The sequence below is a fragment of the Triticum aestivum genome, chromosome 7B (assembly GCF_018294505.1).
Source record: "Triticum aestivum cultivar Chinese Spring chromosome 7B, IWGSC CS RefSeq v2.1, whole genome shotgun sequence".
NCBI classification, from domain to species: Eukaryota; Viridiplantae; Streptophyta; class Magnoliopsida; order Poales; family Poaceae; genus Triticum; species Triticum aestivum.
Window position 1 is genome coordinate 547,605,517 of NC_057813.1, and position 16,635 is coordinate 547,622,151.

Genomic DNA, 16,635 nt, shown 5'->3' on the forward strand with positions numbered 1-16,635 from the left:
CGTGGGGTAAAAAAACCATGCAAAAAAAGTAGGAGAGTTTACGGGAAAAGGAGGTCCGATGAGGGCTTGAGGAAACGAGCGAAACGGAAACGCTATGTGTTTTTTAGGTAGGGTAGAAGATGTACAAATGTAGCGGTAGAGTGGTAGCCATGAAAGGAAGTACGCAAGAGAAAGCCTATAGGGACACATATTTTGCTTAGAAGGCGATCGATAGGTGCGCGCTAAGGAAAAAAGAAAAAAATAGAAAAGGAAAGAAAAAACCAAACGAAAACCTGTCTAGAGAAAACCATATAAAAAGACAAAAAAAGGTTGTTGTGAAGCTTTCAAAAGCAGTGGTCGACTCCGTTGTGTACCTTTTAAATGGGTCGACCGATGCAGCATCAATGGAGGTGGGGGTGTTTGTGCCTAATATAGGATTTGGCATATGGTTGTGTCTAAATTTAGAAAAAAGTCCATTTTAAACCCTAAACTCTTGAAAGTTCGGCGAAATGAACTTTGAAGTTAAAATCCCGGTTGATTGCACCTTAAACTATGCAATCCCGATCTAAATTAAACTGTAACAAGTGTCAACCGGGATTTGTCTGGCTGGTGGGCCAAGGAGCGCCAGCCCATTTTTTTTTGTTTGCTAAAAAAAAAGTACGCACAGGCGGAACTCGCGCAAGCTTGTAACGCTAAAAAAAAATACGGGCTTGACAAGTTACGAACAACACCAGATTAAGTAGTACCAGTTGCGGTTGTATCAGTTGAAAAAAATACGGGCTTCTTGTTTTGCTAAAAAAAGCACGCAAAGGCGGAACTCACGCGAGCTTGCAGCTACAGGTGCGGTTGCAAACTGTTGAGCTAGCAAGCAAATTTTTTTTTGCGGGTGAGCAAACTTGTTTTTCCAGAAGCACAAAACAATAAGAATCAACACCAGATTCGAATATTTTTTAAATAAAAAAGATTAGGATATTTTTTTAAATTTCGAACGCAAAACATTTTAAAAAAACTTGAGTGTTTTATGAAAAGCGACCACTTTTCAAGTTCGTGAACAAATTTACCATAATAAATTTGGAAAATTCAAATAAACTTTTGGGACATGCACATTTTCTGAAAACCCAAACTAAATTTGAAAACATGAACGTTTTTGAAAATTTGCAAATAATTTTGAACGGGAACAACTTTTAAACTCTTGATTTTTTATGGAAACATAAACATTTTTAAAATTAGAGCACACGATATTTTTAAAATTGATTTTTTAAACAGAACTATTTTTTGAAATCCCAAACATTTCTCTAAAAAGTTACCAAAAAATGGAACAGAAACATTCTGAACTAATTGTTTTAAACATGAATATTTTTTTAAACATACGAATGTATTCTCTGAACAAATTTTGAATACGCATTGAATATTATGTAATATATGTTGAACAATTTTTTAATACACATTGAACATTTGTGTAATATACACTTAATAATTTTCAAAAACACTGTGATTATATATTCATTGAACAATTTCTAATAAATGTTCAACAGTTTTGTAATGGATGATGAACTTTTGTATAGAACCATGAACATTTCCTTAATGTACCGATGAACATTTTTGTAACATGCAATGAACTTTGTATATTGTAATAAAAACGAATCAATAGAAACAAAAAATAAAAAATATAGGAAAAAATATAAACAGAAACAGAAAAAAGAAAAGAAAGAGAAAAGGAAAAGAAAAGAAACAGAAAACACAAGAAACAGAGAGGCATCAGCGAAACAAGTCTGGGCCGGCCCAAACGGGGCTGTTGCGAGGCAAAGCTTCACGAAGCCACGCCGTCTGGACGCACACGGGCATTTCCTATTTGGCGCCACAGGCGCCAGTTAACGTGCATTTTGTTAACTGGCGCCTGTAGCGTCCGTAAATGGGCCGGCCCATCTAGGCGCTTGTTGACGTTTTTTTTTGAAAATTCTGTGAACTTTTTCTAAATTTAATGAAAATTTTGTCTTGAAAATGGATGAACTTTTTTTTATTTATGAACTTTTTTTTCATTTCCATGAACTTTTTCTAAAAATACATGAACTTTTTTTCAATTTCTATGAACTTTTTTCAAATTTAATGAACTTTTGCGAATTGGATGAACTTTTTTTCAATTTGAATGAACTTTTTTTAAAATTGATGAACTTTTTCAAAATTTATGAACCTTTTTTAAAGATATGAACATATTTCTTGAAAAGGATGAACTTTTTTCGTTAAATCTGTAAACCTTTCTTCATTTCAAATTTTTATTTTCGCCAAAAAAAACTAAAAAAACTAGGGCAGCACGCTAGTGGGCCGGCCCATTCTAGCAGCGCTGCAGGTGCCGGATCGTTAATGGGTGCCTGCAGCGCTGTATAGGAGCTCCCACGCACACGAGCGTCACACAGGGATTGCCGTTGAACCGATCAAACAACACCAGCGCCTCACCGTGAGCTTATTTTTTTGTTTTTGAATGGAAAAAAATGAAGCGGGCCGGATCAATAGGGAGAAGGTGTAGCGCCTTTGCGAATTTTTGTTTCTTGACAAAAAATAAAATAAAGCGGGTCAGCCCAGCGTTGAGCAGGTGTGCGTCCTCGGCGGAATGCCGCCAATCCCGGCCATCCAAACGACCCGAAGGTTCGATTTAGACCGGGATTGCATATTTTAAGGTGCAATCGACCGGGATTTTGACTTGAGGGTTCATTTCGCCGAACCTCTAAGAGTTCAAGGTTTAAAATGAACTTTTTACCTAAATTTAACACTTCCTCCGCTTTTGTATACTAGTCCATCTCGTTCGTTTGCGGAGGCGGTCGACGAGCACCCAGATAGCGGGCGGTTGAGAACGAGTGTAATATGCACACAACATCATTGCGTGCCTATGCAATTTTTAAAAAAATCCGGCATGAAAATAACGTGTATGCAACACATGACAAAAGCATGCATGAATGTTTTAGAGTAATGTAGTGGTAGACCGGTAGCCACGGAAGGAAGTACGCAAGAAAAAGGCCTATAAGGACACGTGTTGGGCTCAGAAGGTGACCGGTTGGTGCGCGCCATCAGCCAGATGACGATAAGTGTTTCTATGATTGACACTCCTGATGCAAGAAAAAGGTGCGGGTCATTATAGCCTCAGTTTGCCATTCCAATTTACTCCCTCCGTTCCTAAATATAAGTCTTTTTAGACATTTTAAATAAACTACAACAGACGAATGTATGTAGACATATTTTAAAGTGTAGATTCATTCATTTTGTTTCGTATGTAGTCACTTGTTGAAATCTCTAAAAGGACTTATATTTAGGAACGGAGAGAGTATGTCAGCAACCTCATGTGTTGTACGTTCACATAAGTGCCGGGATTCCTCTCCTTTAGTATGCCAAGGAGACGGACAACATTATCATATGATTCGAAGAACGTCCCAAACCTTTCCTCCATAGCCTTCTGCTTAGCCCTCCAAGCCTTCCCATAAGGAATGACATAATTCCATCTGACCTTCACTGCTGTCTGGATGTGTTTTGCTTCCATATCTTTCTTTTCTACTATCTCAATATACATGAGTTGCGCAATGAGAGTTGAAGTCAGGTTAGAATGCTTCACCAGCAAGTTTTTCCTCACACAATTATGCGGGACGACATTGGTGACAACCCAGTGGATGTCATACTTCGGCACGTGCCCGTGCACCTTCCCAGGACAACCAGTTTCAACACATTTCACGGTATAGTTTGTTGGACTTGATATATGTGTCCGGAAAACTCTCTGCGTAGACATAGCCCTCTTTATCACTGCATACTTCAATTTTTTCTCCGTCAAACATAGCCCCTATCTGTACTTGGCATGGCCATCGTTAACCCTAAGGCCGGTGGATATGTCCTGATCCCATGCAGAAGGAATCGGTACCTCCACTTCATCCTCAGAATTTTCAGAATTCAGTTCCTCCGCCAATCCATCCTCGTCCTCTTCCTCCATCACCCTCTGCATTTCATCCCCTTCCTCATCCCCATCAGCAAAACCAGAACCAGCTAATATTATCGACTGACTACTCTGCCCAGTATCCTGACCACAAACATTGTGTGCTATGTAGTCCAACTCTTTCTCGGGTTGGCCAGCATCCACATCTTGTGGTTGTGACCCGGATAAAATAATTCATTAGCCACTTCACTGCCTTGGCCGGGTTCATACCCCTATGGAGTTGTACGGTATTCTCCTCCTTCGGCACAGATTGCACAATGGCATATGGGTGGACTCTTCGGTCTCGGCGGTGTCTTAACAGGGTCAACCAATGCTGGCTCCTATCTATTGGCATCAACTCCCACTTGACAATTTTACAGGATTTGGTCCACAATGCATGAATACCGACGGAACATACTTCAGGATCTAGCCCAAAACTAGTTGTCAACCAGTACTTCAACTGTCTAATGTCCATTCTGTCCGGGTCTGCTAGTGTCATGATGCCATTTTTAAACTCGCTAAGATCAACCCCCAACTCATTATATCAAACATTACCAGCGCTGTAGTAAACAGTCAAATTTACTGATTCAGACATTTTCACCTGTCAGATATTGTCATCTTCTCATTAATCACAACGAACACTAATATTACCCGCTACACTAACTATGCGCTAAAGTGCCACCACAAACATATTAACACTAACTAATAAACTATAAAATTTAGAGAAAATTTATGACAACATGGTTACACCTTCGAAGTGTGTGTCTCTTCCTGTCAGCGGCACCGGCCACTTCGCAGACTACTTGCACCAATGGACAACGGCAGCGCGGCCCACTCGACGACCGGAGGATCAAGTCCGGTCACCCCCAAGCTGCTGCTCCTCCTCACCACCTCCTCCTCCTCACCACCACCTCCTTCCCAACCGCACCTCCTCCACCCCACCATGGCTCCTCCCCCAAACACACAAAAAACTATCCCATAGCAAAAAAAACACCGTAGGACGGTGGAGAATGGTACGATCTATCTATTCTATGCCTTGGTTGTGAAAATGCGTGCAAACTGGAGGAGATCAGCGAGGGGTAGCGAGCTCTACAGAGAAGAACGAGAGGAAGAGAAAGAAACAGAGGCGAGCTGACCGGAGGAGGAAGGAGACGACGCGGCCTTATCCAGACCTTTTCGGTCTAGGCCTGGCCGAAAAGCTCTTCGACCGCGGGCTGACCGAAAACGGCCCATTTCGGTTGCGCATAGGCCGAAGCTACTATTTTTGACCGGCCCGCCACCGACGCCACCTCTTCGGCCCAGCTAAGGCCCTTTTCGGCCAACTGCTGGACGAAAAGTCCATTTCGACCAAATTCCGACCGAAGACTACCTCTCGGGCCACCACAAGGCCGATGGGGTCATAGTTTTGATTTTTTTGGCAATGGGTACTATAGTTTCCGAATTAGCTATAAAAAAGGTGATAGTTTTGAAAAAAAATCCACAATAGTGAACATGACCTTTTGTTGTCTCTCACGTGTCTCCACCACATCCGTTCTTCATATCGATACTGTCAACATCATCAGTAGAGGAAAGTGTGAGGCGATTGAGAAAACAATGATGCATGGTTGGTATCGTGTGGCACAAAACATTTGTACAATAGAAACACATACGAGAAAATAAGATTTTTTCCTATCACAATCTTACGTGATATGCAATGGAGCCATCGAAAAGTAAGCCGAAAAAAAAATCCCAGCTATCTATATCTATACCTACTAATAAAGCCAGGTGCGTTTCGTCAATTTTTTCATCCGTTCACCTCTGATTTTTTTTATCTGAGGTGGTACTAAATTTTTTATGTGTTTGTGTGCTAGAATAAAATTTTCATATGTGCCCTGCACGCTATGGCCCATCGAAGCCAATCCACTTATTTTTCTCCCTACGCAGCTAGACCAATCCTATTTTCCGCACAGGGCAAGAAATAGTCGAATTTCGCACAGGACAACCAGTATTGGGCTGGCCCATTTTTCTTTGTTTATGTGTTTTACTTCTATTTTATTCTTATTTTCCTATCTATTTTTATCTTCCAAATGCTTTTTTAGAATTTATTTCATAAATAAACAATTCTCAAAAAATGTTCAGAATAAAAAGTAGTTTTTTAGAAAATGTTCGGAATTTCCAAACATTTTTCTATTTTTAAAAATATTCGGAACTATCAAAAAGTTTCCTATTTTTTCAAAATAAATTATTGTTTTTCGAAATTGTTTGAGATGTGTAAAAAGAAAATGGCATTTAAAAAAAATGCTCCAAATTCAATAAATATTCTTGTGTAGTGAATTTTTCACAATTAAAAATAATATTCATGCATAAAAGATACACATTTTCTAAATATCTTATTAATTTTTAACACATGTTCTCGAATTAAACAAATGTTCAGAAATTCAAATAATGTTCATGTTTTTTAGTCGGAGATTTGCACAGTAATACCAATAATGGGGTGGCCTTGTGTCTTTGTTTCTGTGTTTTACTTCTATTTTTATTCTCCCTTCCGTATCTCTTTTTTCCCTTACAAATTTATTTTTCTTTTCAAATTTATTTCATAAATTATAAAAATTCAAAAAAAACTTCAGACTTAAGAATATACTTTTCTGAAAATGTTAAGAATTCCAAATTTTCTTTTGCTATTTTCAAAAATATTCGGAACTTGCAAAATGATTCCTATTTGTTCAAAATATAATTATTGTTTTTCAAAATTGTTCGAGATGTCTAAAAAGAAAAAGGCATTTAAAAAATGCTCTATATTCTAAAGATATTCTTATTTTAGTGAAATTTTCAGAATTAAAAATGATGTTTTGTGTAAAAGATACACATTTTCTAAAAATCTTATGAATTTTCAACACATGTTCCCGTTTAAAAAAATGTTCACAAAGTGAAATAGTGTTAATGTTTTTATAAAAAAGTTGGTTTTTTCATAAACTGTTTGTTAATTTAAAAAGATGCCCTTTCATGGTTTGTTCGCGTTTTTTCAAAAGTGTACATAATTTTCAAAAATTGTTCCGAATTTAAAAAATTATTCGTGTTTCCTACAGTATCCATAAACTTCATACCTTAAAATCTCCTCGATTGAAAGGATTGAAAGGAAAAGTAGATTGAATAACTTATGGGCCTTCTCTGACGTAACGTAACAAAACTCTTAAATGCTCTCGACTAATGAATGGAAAAATAGCGTATTGATTCCTTCACACGCGGCAAAACCAAGAAACTAAATGTTCCTTTTTTTTGTGTGCACATAGGTATTTGCTTGCACATATAATTCTTACATACTGTTTTATCTCCCGTTGCAACGCACGGGCATATGTGCTAGTAAAAACATAAAAATAGGAAGCATAGCTGGCGAGAAGAAACAATTTGATCTGTCAAAACAGTAGAAGCATAGATAATTCGGATGCAAAAAAAGTTGCTATAGAGGCATATGCGAAACATGAAAGGTAGGAAGCATGTCCTACATGAAGCAAATAATTTGATCTATCAAAACATTCATGATAGACAGTGGAAGCATGTATGTAGCACGAGGGCAATGTTACATACCAAAGGTGTGGTCAGATGTGAACAATTACAAAAATGTAAGGGAGAACTATGGAAGCAAACTACCTAGAATGAAGACACACATATGATAATGAGGACAAGACCAATATTTATACAATAAGTTGCGGAAAGTATGGAAGCAATCTGCATAAACCAAAAAAGCACTTGAACTATGATTTAGAGGCTCACATGAAGCATGAAAATATGCTTTATGAATATGGCTAATCTCCATGAATAGGAAGCATGAAAAAAGTGTGTGGAACAATGTGTGGCAATAAGCAGAACATATGTTACAGGAACTCGAATGGAAGCGTACAAAAATGAAAAGGATATGGATGATTTGTGTCACTAACATACAAATGAATTCTAACCTATGGAAGCAAAATGTGTAGAGTTCAAACTTTATTGCGATTTAGATGCTATCGAGTACATAACAAAGTACTCCAGATGAGCATGGTACTTTGGGAACAGACCCAGTCTTCCATGGAAGCATGAAAGTTTGAAATAATTACCAACATCAATCGGGGGGTGCGCCGGCAAGGTGGACCAAGGGCTGTGTCGAGTGGAGCGGTGCAAGGGATTGGCAGAGTTGAAAATAGTATGAAGGAAGCACAACAATAATGTATATTTTACAACAATGCTGCCAAAAATATAAGAATGAACAAAGGGAGAATATATAGGATGGAACTATGGAAGCAAATTATATATAAGGAAGAAACATATGTAATATAATATTGAAGCATTGCATGCACTACTAGGAAAAGGCCTACTAATGGCGCACTGGTTTTGCCTACTAATGGCGCACTACCGGTGCGCCATTAGTACCACGCCACTAGAATTTTTTACTAATGGCGCACCACTGGTGCGCCATTAGTATCTGGTATGCTAATGGCGCACCAGGCAGTGCGCCATTAGTATGTAACACCAGGCAGTACTTTCAGGCGGGTATCCTCGGGCCTGCATCCTTCATACAATGGAGTAACCGCGTCTATCTCCAGTTGATCCAGCTTGGCTTTCTTTCGGGCGGCAGCTCTTGCGTTATCCGTCTGCTTGAGAAGCAACTCTTGAATATGAGGGTCCTGCACCCAGCCTCCATCGTCGTCTGCTCCGGCATCTTCATCTTCATGATCATGCCCTTCGTCTTGATCTTCCTCATCATCATGTACGACATCTTCTACATGATGACTGTGTACAGCATCACCGTCGTGATCATGTCCTGGAGATTCTTCGTCTTCTCACCCGCCCTCGCCGCGGTGGTACTTGTCTTGTTGCCCTTCCTCATTTCTTGCCCGGCCCCCATGGACGACTTCATAGTCATCTTCATCACCTTGCCATCGATAGCCATCCATGAAATCACACAAGAGCAGGTGGTCCCGCACCTGCCCGGAATCCGGGTCCGCAATAAGGCTCTTCAGCTTGCATCTTCGACACGGACATCTTATCTCCGTCTCGTTCTTTTGAAGCATCTCGGCCTTCGCGGAGCTCAAAAACCTATTCACGATGCCTTCGGTCATCGTGCGGACCATGGTCGCCTGCGAGGTAGAGCAAAACGATATTTTAGAACCAAGAAAAAATTTGGCATGACCTTCCCTAAAAATAGGACCAAAAAGAATGCATAGTGCCAAAATTCTCGCCGAAACGGAAATGAATCAACATTCCGGCAAAATATTGGCAACTATCGCATTTCAAAGACCGGTACCTGCAAACACGAACATATATGCAACACCACAAACACATGCAACACCACAAACATACATAGATCTAGCTAGGCCACAAAAAGTGCATGTGCACGTTGTTGGAGCGAGCTAGGGAGAAAAAAAGTAGATCTACATCATGAAGATAGCTTTCCCCTTACTTACCTATCAAAAAAGGTAATTTCACCACTTAATTTTGATGAATCTATGGTGAAAATGAGGTGAGAAGGAGGAGGCAGCCGAAAGCTTGGAGAAGGAGGTGGAGGGAATGAAGTGGGAAAAAATGAGTGGGTAGGTGTGGCTGTCCAAAATATCTTGTTGGGGTCCCAGGTTACTAATGGCGCACCACCTGCAGATGCGCCATTAGTAACCCTAATGGCGCATCTGCAGGTGGTGCGCCATTAGTAGTTTTGCAGAAAAGTAAAAAAAATATATATATATACTAATGGCGCACTGTGACGCGGTGCGCCATTAGTAGTTTAAACTAGTAATGGCGCACTGTGACACGGTGCGCCATTAGTAGTTTTGCAAAAAAAGAATAAAAAAATATTTAGTACTGGCGCACTTCTAGACTGGTGCGCCATTACTAGTTAGAACTAGTAATGGCGCACTTCGGTCTAATGCGCCATTAGTATGTATGTAAAAATGAAAAAAAAATCATCACTAGTGGCGCACCTTTTGTCTGGTGCGCCATTAGTGTCTTCCACACTAATGGCGCATCATCAACTGGTGCGTCATTAGTATATAGTAGTGGCGCACTACTTACCAGGTGCGCCATTAGTGTCAATCCTATCTATTGCCCTTTTCCTAGTTGTGATGTTTCAATAGGAATAACAATAATATTAGCAAATATGGAAGCAAATTACATATTTGAAGTTCCAGTTTGCCAGTTGGATGAAAATATGCTATATAAAAGATACCTAGAAGATAAGCTATACACATGGGTTCAAATTGAAGCATAGCAATAACATATACTGCATTATTACTATTTGGCATTTGGAAGCCAAAAAAAGTTGAGTCCAGAAGCATCCCTATAGCATTATAGATTGTAAGCATGGACATTTTTAGAAACAGATGTATACTTCGATGGAAGCATGCGATCTGAAATCATGTCGAAACTCATATTACCGTCAATATTGGGAACCAAGTTATTGTGATCTGCACAAGAGATTACTCAGAATTCATATATGACATAATGATCAAATACAAATTGGATATAACATAGATACACTAAAAAAATCATTGAAGTAAGCATTGCATCCAAACTGACAGAAATCAAAACAAGAGATTAAAACTGGATCAAATATGAGATGAATCAACCCAAGTTCGTGTGAGTACATACGAGTGGGATGATGCGTGCACGAAGCTTCTTTGCCGTGCCGAAACGGTGCACCAGCGCGATGGGAGGCATGGTGATGGGGAAAGGTCTGGTGGGGGACCGGGACGGCGAAGAGGGCATGGTCGGCAGATGGTGAGAGCAGTGATGAATGGAGGAGATGGGGGCTGAGCGCCACGCCGGTGACATGGATTAGTTGTGCCCGTCGCTAGGTTTTGGTGCGGTGGCGGCGGAGGTAGCCGTCGCGGTGAGCGCCCCGAGCTCGCCCGTGGGATGCGAGATTTATTCGTTCTGAACGTGGTGAGGTGGTTGGGATGGGGCAGGGGGCTAGATTTACTCGGGAAATGGATAAAATTGTGGGATCAATTGAGGCGATCGGAGATTTGCCTGGATTATGGACCGTGGGATTAAAAGGGAATCAACGACGCCGGGCTGGTGTGACAAAACTTCCATATCAGACTTCTGATAGGAAGTGTTTTCGAAATTAGATAACAGAGGGAAGTTACCAAGTCATCAACTCTTATAAACTATTCCGGCTTTTAGGCCACTACTCAATTTTGAAGAGCGATTTGTGTGAACTTTTTCTAAAATTTGGGACTTTTCAAATCATGCTAAGTAGACACCAATTGTTCATTTACTTCAGTTATATTTCGTACATTTGGTTGTTGACCATGACAACTAAGTCGCCTATGTTAATATGAAATTTCTTTAAAAATATGGCAAGAAAATTCCACATGACATTTCCAGCTCCCAAGAAATAATAAACGTTAAACATCAGTAGATTTCTTCCACAAAGGACATAAGTGCGGCTTCTTGACCTCTACGATCTACAATTCAGACAACCCGTTTTGGACAACCTGTAGCAACGCACGGGCATGTTTGCTAGTAGTATAATAAAGCACCTATTGCTTTTGTCGGTCTGTCATTAAAATTGCACCCAAAGTTGGAAAATATTACCCACCAATGCCACCTATAAGTGATAAAAAATGTTTCCTGGGCTGGCCCATGCAGTAGAAACCTTCTATACTGCGCTCAGCGCGCGGAGAAGAAACAATGCGCATGTTTTGGCAAGCTCATGTTCGGGCGGCCAGTTTTTTAAATTCGTTTTCCTTTTATATCTTCGTTTTAATCTACTTTAAATAGTTGGAACTTCACAAAAATTCTGAAAATTTTAGTTTTTTTAAAAATGTCTAATACATTTGTGGATTCAAAAAATATTTTGCAATTTTGAAAACAAATGTTTCAGAAATAAAAAAATGATCAAGATATTTAAAAAAAGTTTGTGCATTATTTTTTTAAAGAAATTGAAAAAATCTTTGCCAATTCAAAAATTGTGCATGAATTGAAAAATATCCTAAAAATTCAAAAAATGTTTGCGACTTACAAAATAGTTTATTGATTCATAAAATGTTTGTTGATTCAAAAAATAATCATGCATTTCAAAAAATGATCATTAAATAAAAAATTCACAAATGTCAAAAATTGTTTCATGAATTGCCAAAAAATGTTTGCCTATTCAAGAAAAAAATGTTTTTAAAAATGTTCACACTTTATTTTTTTTACAAATAGCATAAAATGTTCATGAATTCAAAAATTGTTCGTGGTTTTAGAAATGTTCAAAAATCTGTAGAAATGTTCACGAGTTTGAAAAATTGTTCATGATTTTAAGTATGTTCATGAGTTTAAAAAATGTTCATGATTTCCAAAAATGTTTACGATTTCACGTAAATGAGAGTGATAGCGTATCTTGGTGATGCAGCAATACGGTGGCCCGTCCGGTGGGTCCCAGCAGTCAGGTGGAAACGATTTTTTTCGCAAAATACTGGTGGCCCGTCCGGTGGGTCCTCGCTGTCAGGTGGAGGAATAATTATTTTCCACGTAATAAGGAGGCACTTCCTTGCGGCTGCCGTGGACCCGGCTGTCAGCCTCTCCACGTACAGTACTCTTCTGATGGAAGTCGGTCGTTGACCACATTGACCACGCCGCACCGAGAGCACCACGGCGGTGGACGACGGCGAGGCCTAGGAAGGGGATGACGCGGAGCCGTGCAAGACGCGGTAGTGGATGCCCACGCAGAGAGGAGTATGAGCGTTCACTGGTGTCGGCTGCGGTGTGAGGCTACCGTCGCCGCAGAATAATAGGGGGTGTGGGTGAGTGGAGGGATGGCCTGGCCAGTGGTGGGAGTAGTATGGGGGCGGTGAGGCCTCCACGGTAGCACAGCCGGCCACGGGAGGCAGGAGCAGGCGGCACGACCGGCGCTGCTTTGGGCGGCTGGAGCAAGAAGACCAGAGGTTGAAGAAGCACTATGGCCGTTGGATGGACATCATACGGTCACTGGAGTATTGACTAAGTTGACAAAGCTCTCCGTCCCTGTCAACTTAGTAGGCCGACAAGTCAGCCCAACAATATGGTGGGTCCTAGCTAGCAGGGGGGTATTCATTTTTTTGGGCGTAATAAGGAGGCACTTCCTTGCGTTCCAAGATATAGCTGGTGGGTCCGACCTGTCAGCGGGGGAACGTTTTTTTTCACGAAATACAGTGGCCCTTCCTGTGGGTCCTAGCTGTCAGGTGGAGGAATCATTATTTTGCGCATAATAAGGAGGCATTTCCTTGCATGCGGCCGTGGACCCAGCTGTCAGCCTCTCCACGTACAGTCCACTTCTGATGGATGTCGTTCATTGACCACGTTGACCAGGCCGCGCCGAGAGCACCAGGGCGGTGGACGACGGTGAGGCCTAGGAAGGGAACAACACGGAGCCAGGGAATACTCGGTAGTTGTTTCCCACGCGGAGTACGAGGGTTTACTGGTTCGTCTGCCGTCATCGGAGAATAACAGCATGTGTGGGTGAGTAGAGGGATGGCTAGGCCAGCGATGGGAGTACGGTGGGGCCGTGAGGCCTGTGCGGCAGCATAGCCGTCCGCGGGAGGAAGGAGCAGGCAGTCCCGCCGGCGCTTGTTTGAGCGGCTTGAGCATGAAGAGCAGAGATTGAAGAAGCACGACAGCCGTTGGATGGACATCCAGCAGTCACTGCTCTCGTGTGTTGACTAAGTTGATAGGGCGTTGCATGTGCGTCAACCTTTTCTTTATGAAAGCATACGCGTCAACCTGCAGTAGGCGCACAAGTCAGCCTCAAATCTGTGGAAAACAGCATACAACCCATCTGCCATTATTTCTAATAATGTACAACCCATTTGCTAATTCTTAAGAATTTTTTTGGAGCCCATCTTCTTTTTGTTAGCATCACACCCCATATTGTGGCCACGGTTAAAAAGTATACGAAATTTTGCATATTTCGGTGCGGTCAACTGTTTTTAATCCAGAAATATCGATTCACATTCAAACTATTTTGAAAAATAATTTATATAAATATAAAATCCAAATAATTGTCCATGCATAAAAATCAATTGAATTTAAGATCTTGTAATGAAAAAAAATTGAAACTAATTCCCGGTTTGATGTGTTTTAAAAATGTACAGCCCATTTCTGGGCAAACCGAATGAAACTCTCCTCGTCTTGAAAGATTTGCAGCCCAACAGGGCCGATAAAGCAAGTAGGCCTTGTTTGGGTATTTCTTAAAAAAAAGAACTGGGCTAGCCATTTTCAGCAAGAAAAAAACACAACTGGGCTCATGATGTGTTAAACATAAATAAAACCCTGGCTAGACGGGCCACAGCCCCCGCACAGCCCCGTTTATACCCTGATCCGTCGCTAAAACTAGTATAAATAAGAACTGTTTGTTCCTCGAAAAAACTACACGACTTGCTGGGTCCCTGGTGTCAGCCGCTCGTAGTGTAATTATCTCGTTTATTGACTATGTTGACAACGGCGTGAGCCCCGGATGTCCAGCCTTTCCTATGAAAATTTACAGCCCATTTGATGTGCTAGTTCAAAATAAGTTTGTGAGTGCTGGTGGGGGCTAATCACTTGGCTTCTGTAATGCACAGTGAGCTCAAGCAGCCGGCGAGAGTGATGTTATTTCCCTTGGTTTGGATTTGTTACAATATTTCACTCTAAATTAAACGAATGGCAAGCCATTTGCCTTGTTTCAAAGAAAATATTACAGTCATAGCCGAGTTGAAAAGGGCAGGAACATCTAACTCCAGCTTACAAACTGTACAAAAGCACGAGGGTTAATTGTTCATCAGGTTTACAAAAAAAAACCAGATTGAAAAGGGAAACAACATCTAACTCCAGCACTGTTTTCAGCAGTCACAGTCAAATGGATCGGTTAGGTCCATAGAATGAACATCCTGGGTCATAAAATTTACTAGATTATGACCACAATATGTTGTAAATAGAAGCCCGACACGTTCAAAAGCTCTTTTGCCCACCTGAAACTCCTTTTTTTGCTCTTCGACATACCCATCCGTCGAAACCATGCTGCTGATAAACTTAAGCCTGATGGACAATAGTAACCTCACATTCAGCAGGAAGAATGTGACAAATCTTGTGTTTGCACGGTTGGCTACATATCATTCTAGCGTTATTGTCTTCAATCGAATCTCATGAGAAGTGAGAAAATCCCGATGCTTACGAATCCACCGATTGGTTATAACTTTCTTACCCCGTCCTATTGCCTAAATAGACATGAAGATTGAAAACAGTTAAGGTTTAAAAGGAGAGTGTCGAAAGAGCAACAACTGAACGGTTAATTCTAGTACACTATATGCGGGCTTCCAATGTGTGTGAAATTATCACCTTTATATACAACTTCTCCAGACATGGAAAGCATTGCAGCAAGCCAATAATCTTGTTCAGATCAAAACTATTCATTTGGATATATAAGATCTTGACAGAATCCAGCACCATTGATAGGCCATCCATGGAGAAACTCTTCATTGAGCATAGAACATAATATTAGTACAAAATATGTACTCCAAGATGATATATAAATTATGCGCAGAAATTTAAAATGCAGCTTATGGTTACAAGTGTAGATGATAATATAAAGTACCTGAAGAACTATGGAGCCAAACACCATATTGAAATGAGCACAGAGATCATGTATTACACCCAAGGTCTCCAGTTTAGGCGCAGAGAGGATGGTTATTTGCAACGGTGAATAACTAGAATCAAGGATCAACCTTTGAAGTGAAGGGGCATCTTGGATGATGAGCTGCCTTCCGTCAAAAGAAATTCCAATTCTTACAAGGCTAGGCGACTTTATTTGGAGACAACCGATTCTAACTGTGAAAACAAGCACCAAGCACTCCAGCGCAGGGCAACTGGAGTGGATGATGTTGTGCAATGAGGCCTCCGATATACGAACCCGCACAAGTGAAATTTTCTTGAGAAATGGGAGTCGAAGGTTTAGTACCAGATTGTCTGGTAGGTAGCACTGCACAAAGGTGGCGGTGTGGAGAGAGGACGAAAACCCCAAGATGGACATCGGTGCTGAGGGCACAAGTTCATGGCGTTCGGTATGTGGTATGTGATTTCCAGGGGAATAGTAGAACTCAAGCAGCTATAGTTCAGTGAATTCAGGGGATTCCAGCCAGGCATCCACCATGCAGGGCATGGTATGCTTGCTCAGGTAGCATGATGGGATGCAGGGGCTTTGAACGGAGCCCTGGTGGGAGGAGATGATGGCTCTGGGGATTTCAAAATCATTGAAGAGAGACAGCTGACGACAATCGAGATTAAGGGGAACGACGCACCATAGAGGGCTCTACCGAATTGAGAGGACTTGGGTGCGATAGCAATCCTTGGTGGGGAGAAGCGAGATGATCTCCCCAAGGATGGCGTCCGGGAGATCGCTGATGCGGTCCACCCGAGATTCTACGGGTTCCTGGGATCCGGTGGGGGCGGGGTCGCCGCTTCTCCCCGCACTACGCGGGATCTACAACATGCGTCATTGTTGGTGGGAGCCTCATCTTCTTGGCGCCGGGGTCAGCCGACTCCATTTTCCTCGAGGGCGTCGCGTCGCGCTCACGGATTTGAGCAGAGAAACGAATGACGAGCCTAGTTGTAGTGCGAGCGAAGAAGAAGGGGAGCTGGGGGTTTTCTGTAGAGTGAGGAAGAAGGGGAGCTGGGGTTTTCTGTAGGAGTGAGGTGAGGAATTTGGGGGTACGAGTGGAGCGAGCTGACGTGAGGTGGGTGGGAGCGAGGAGGAA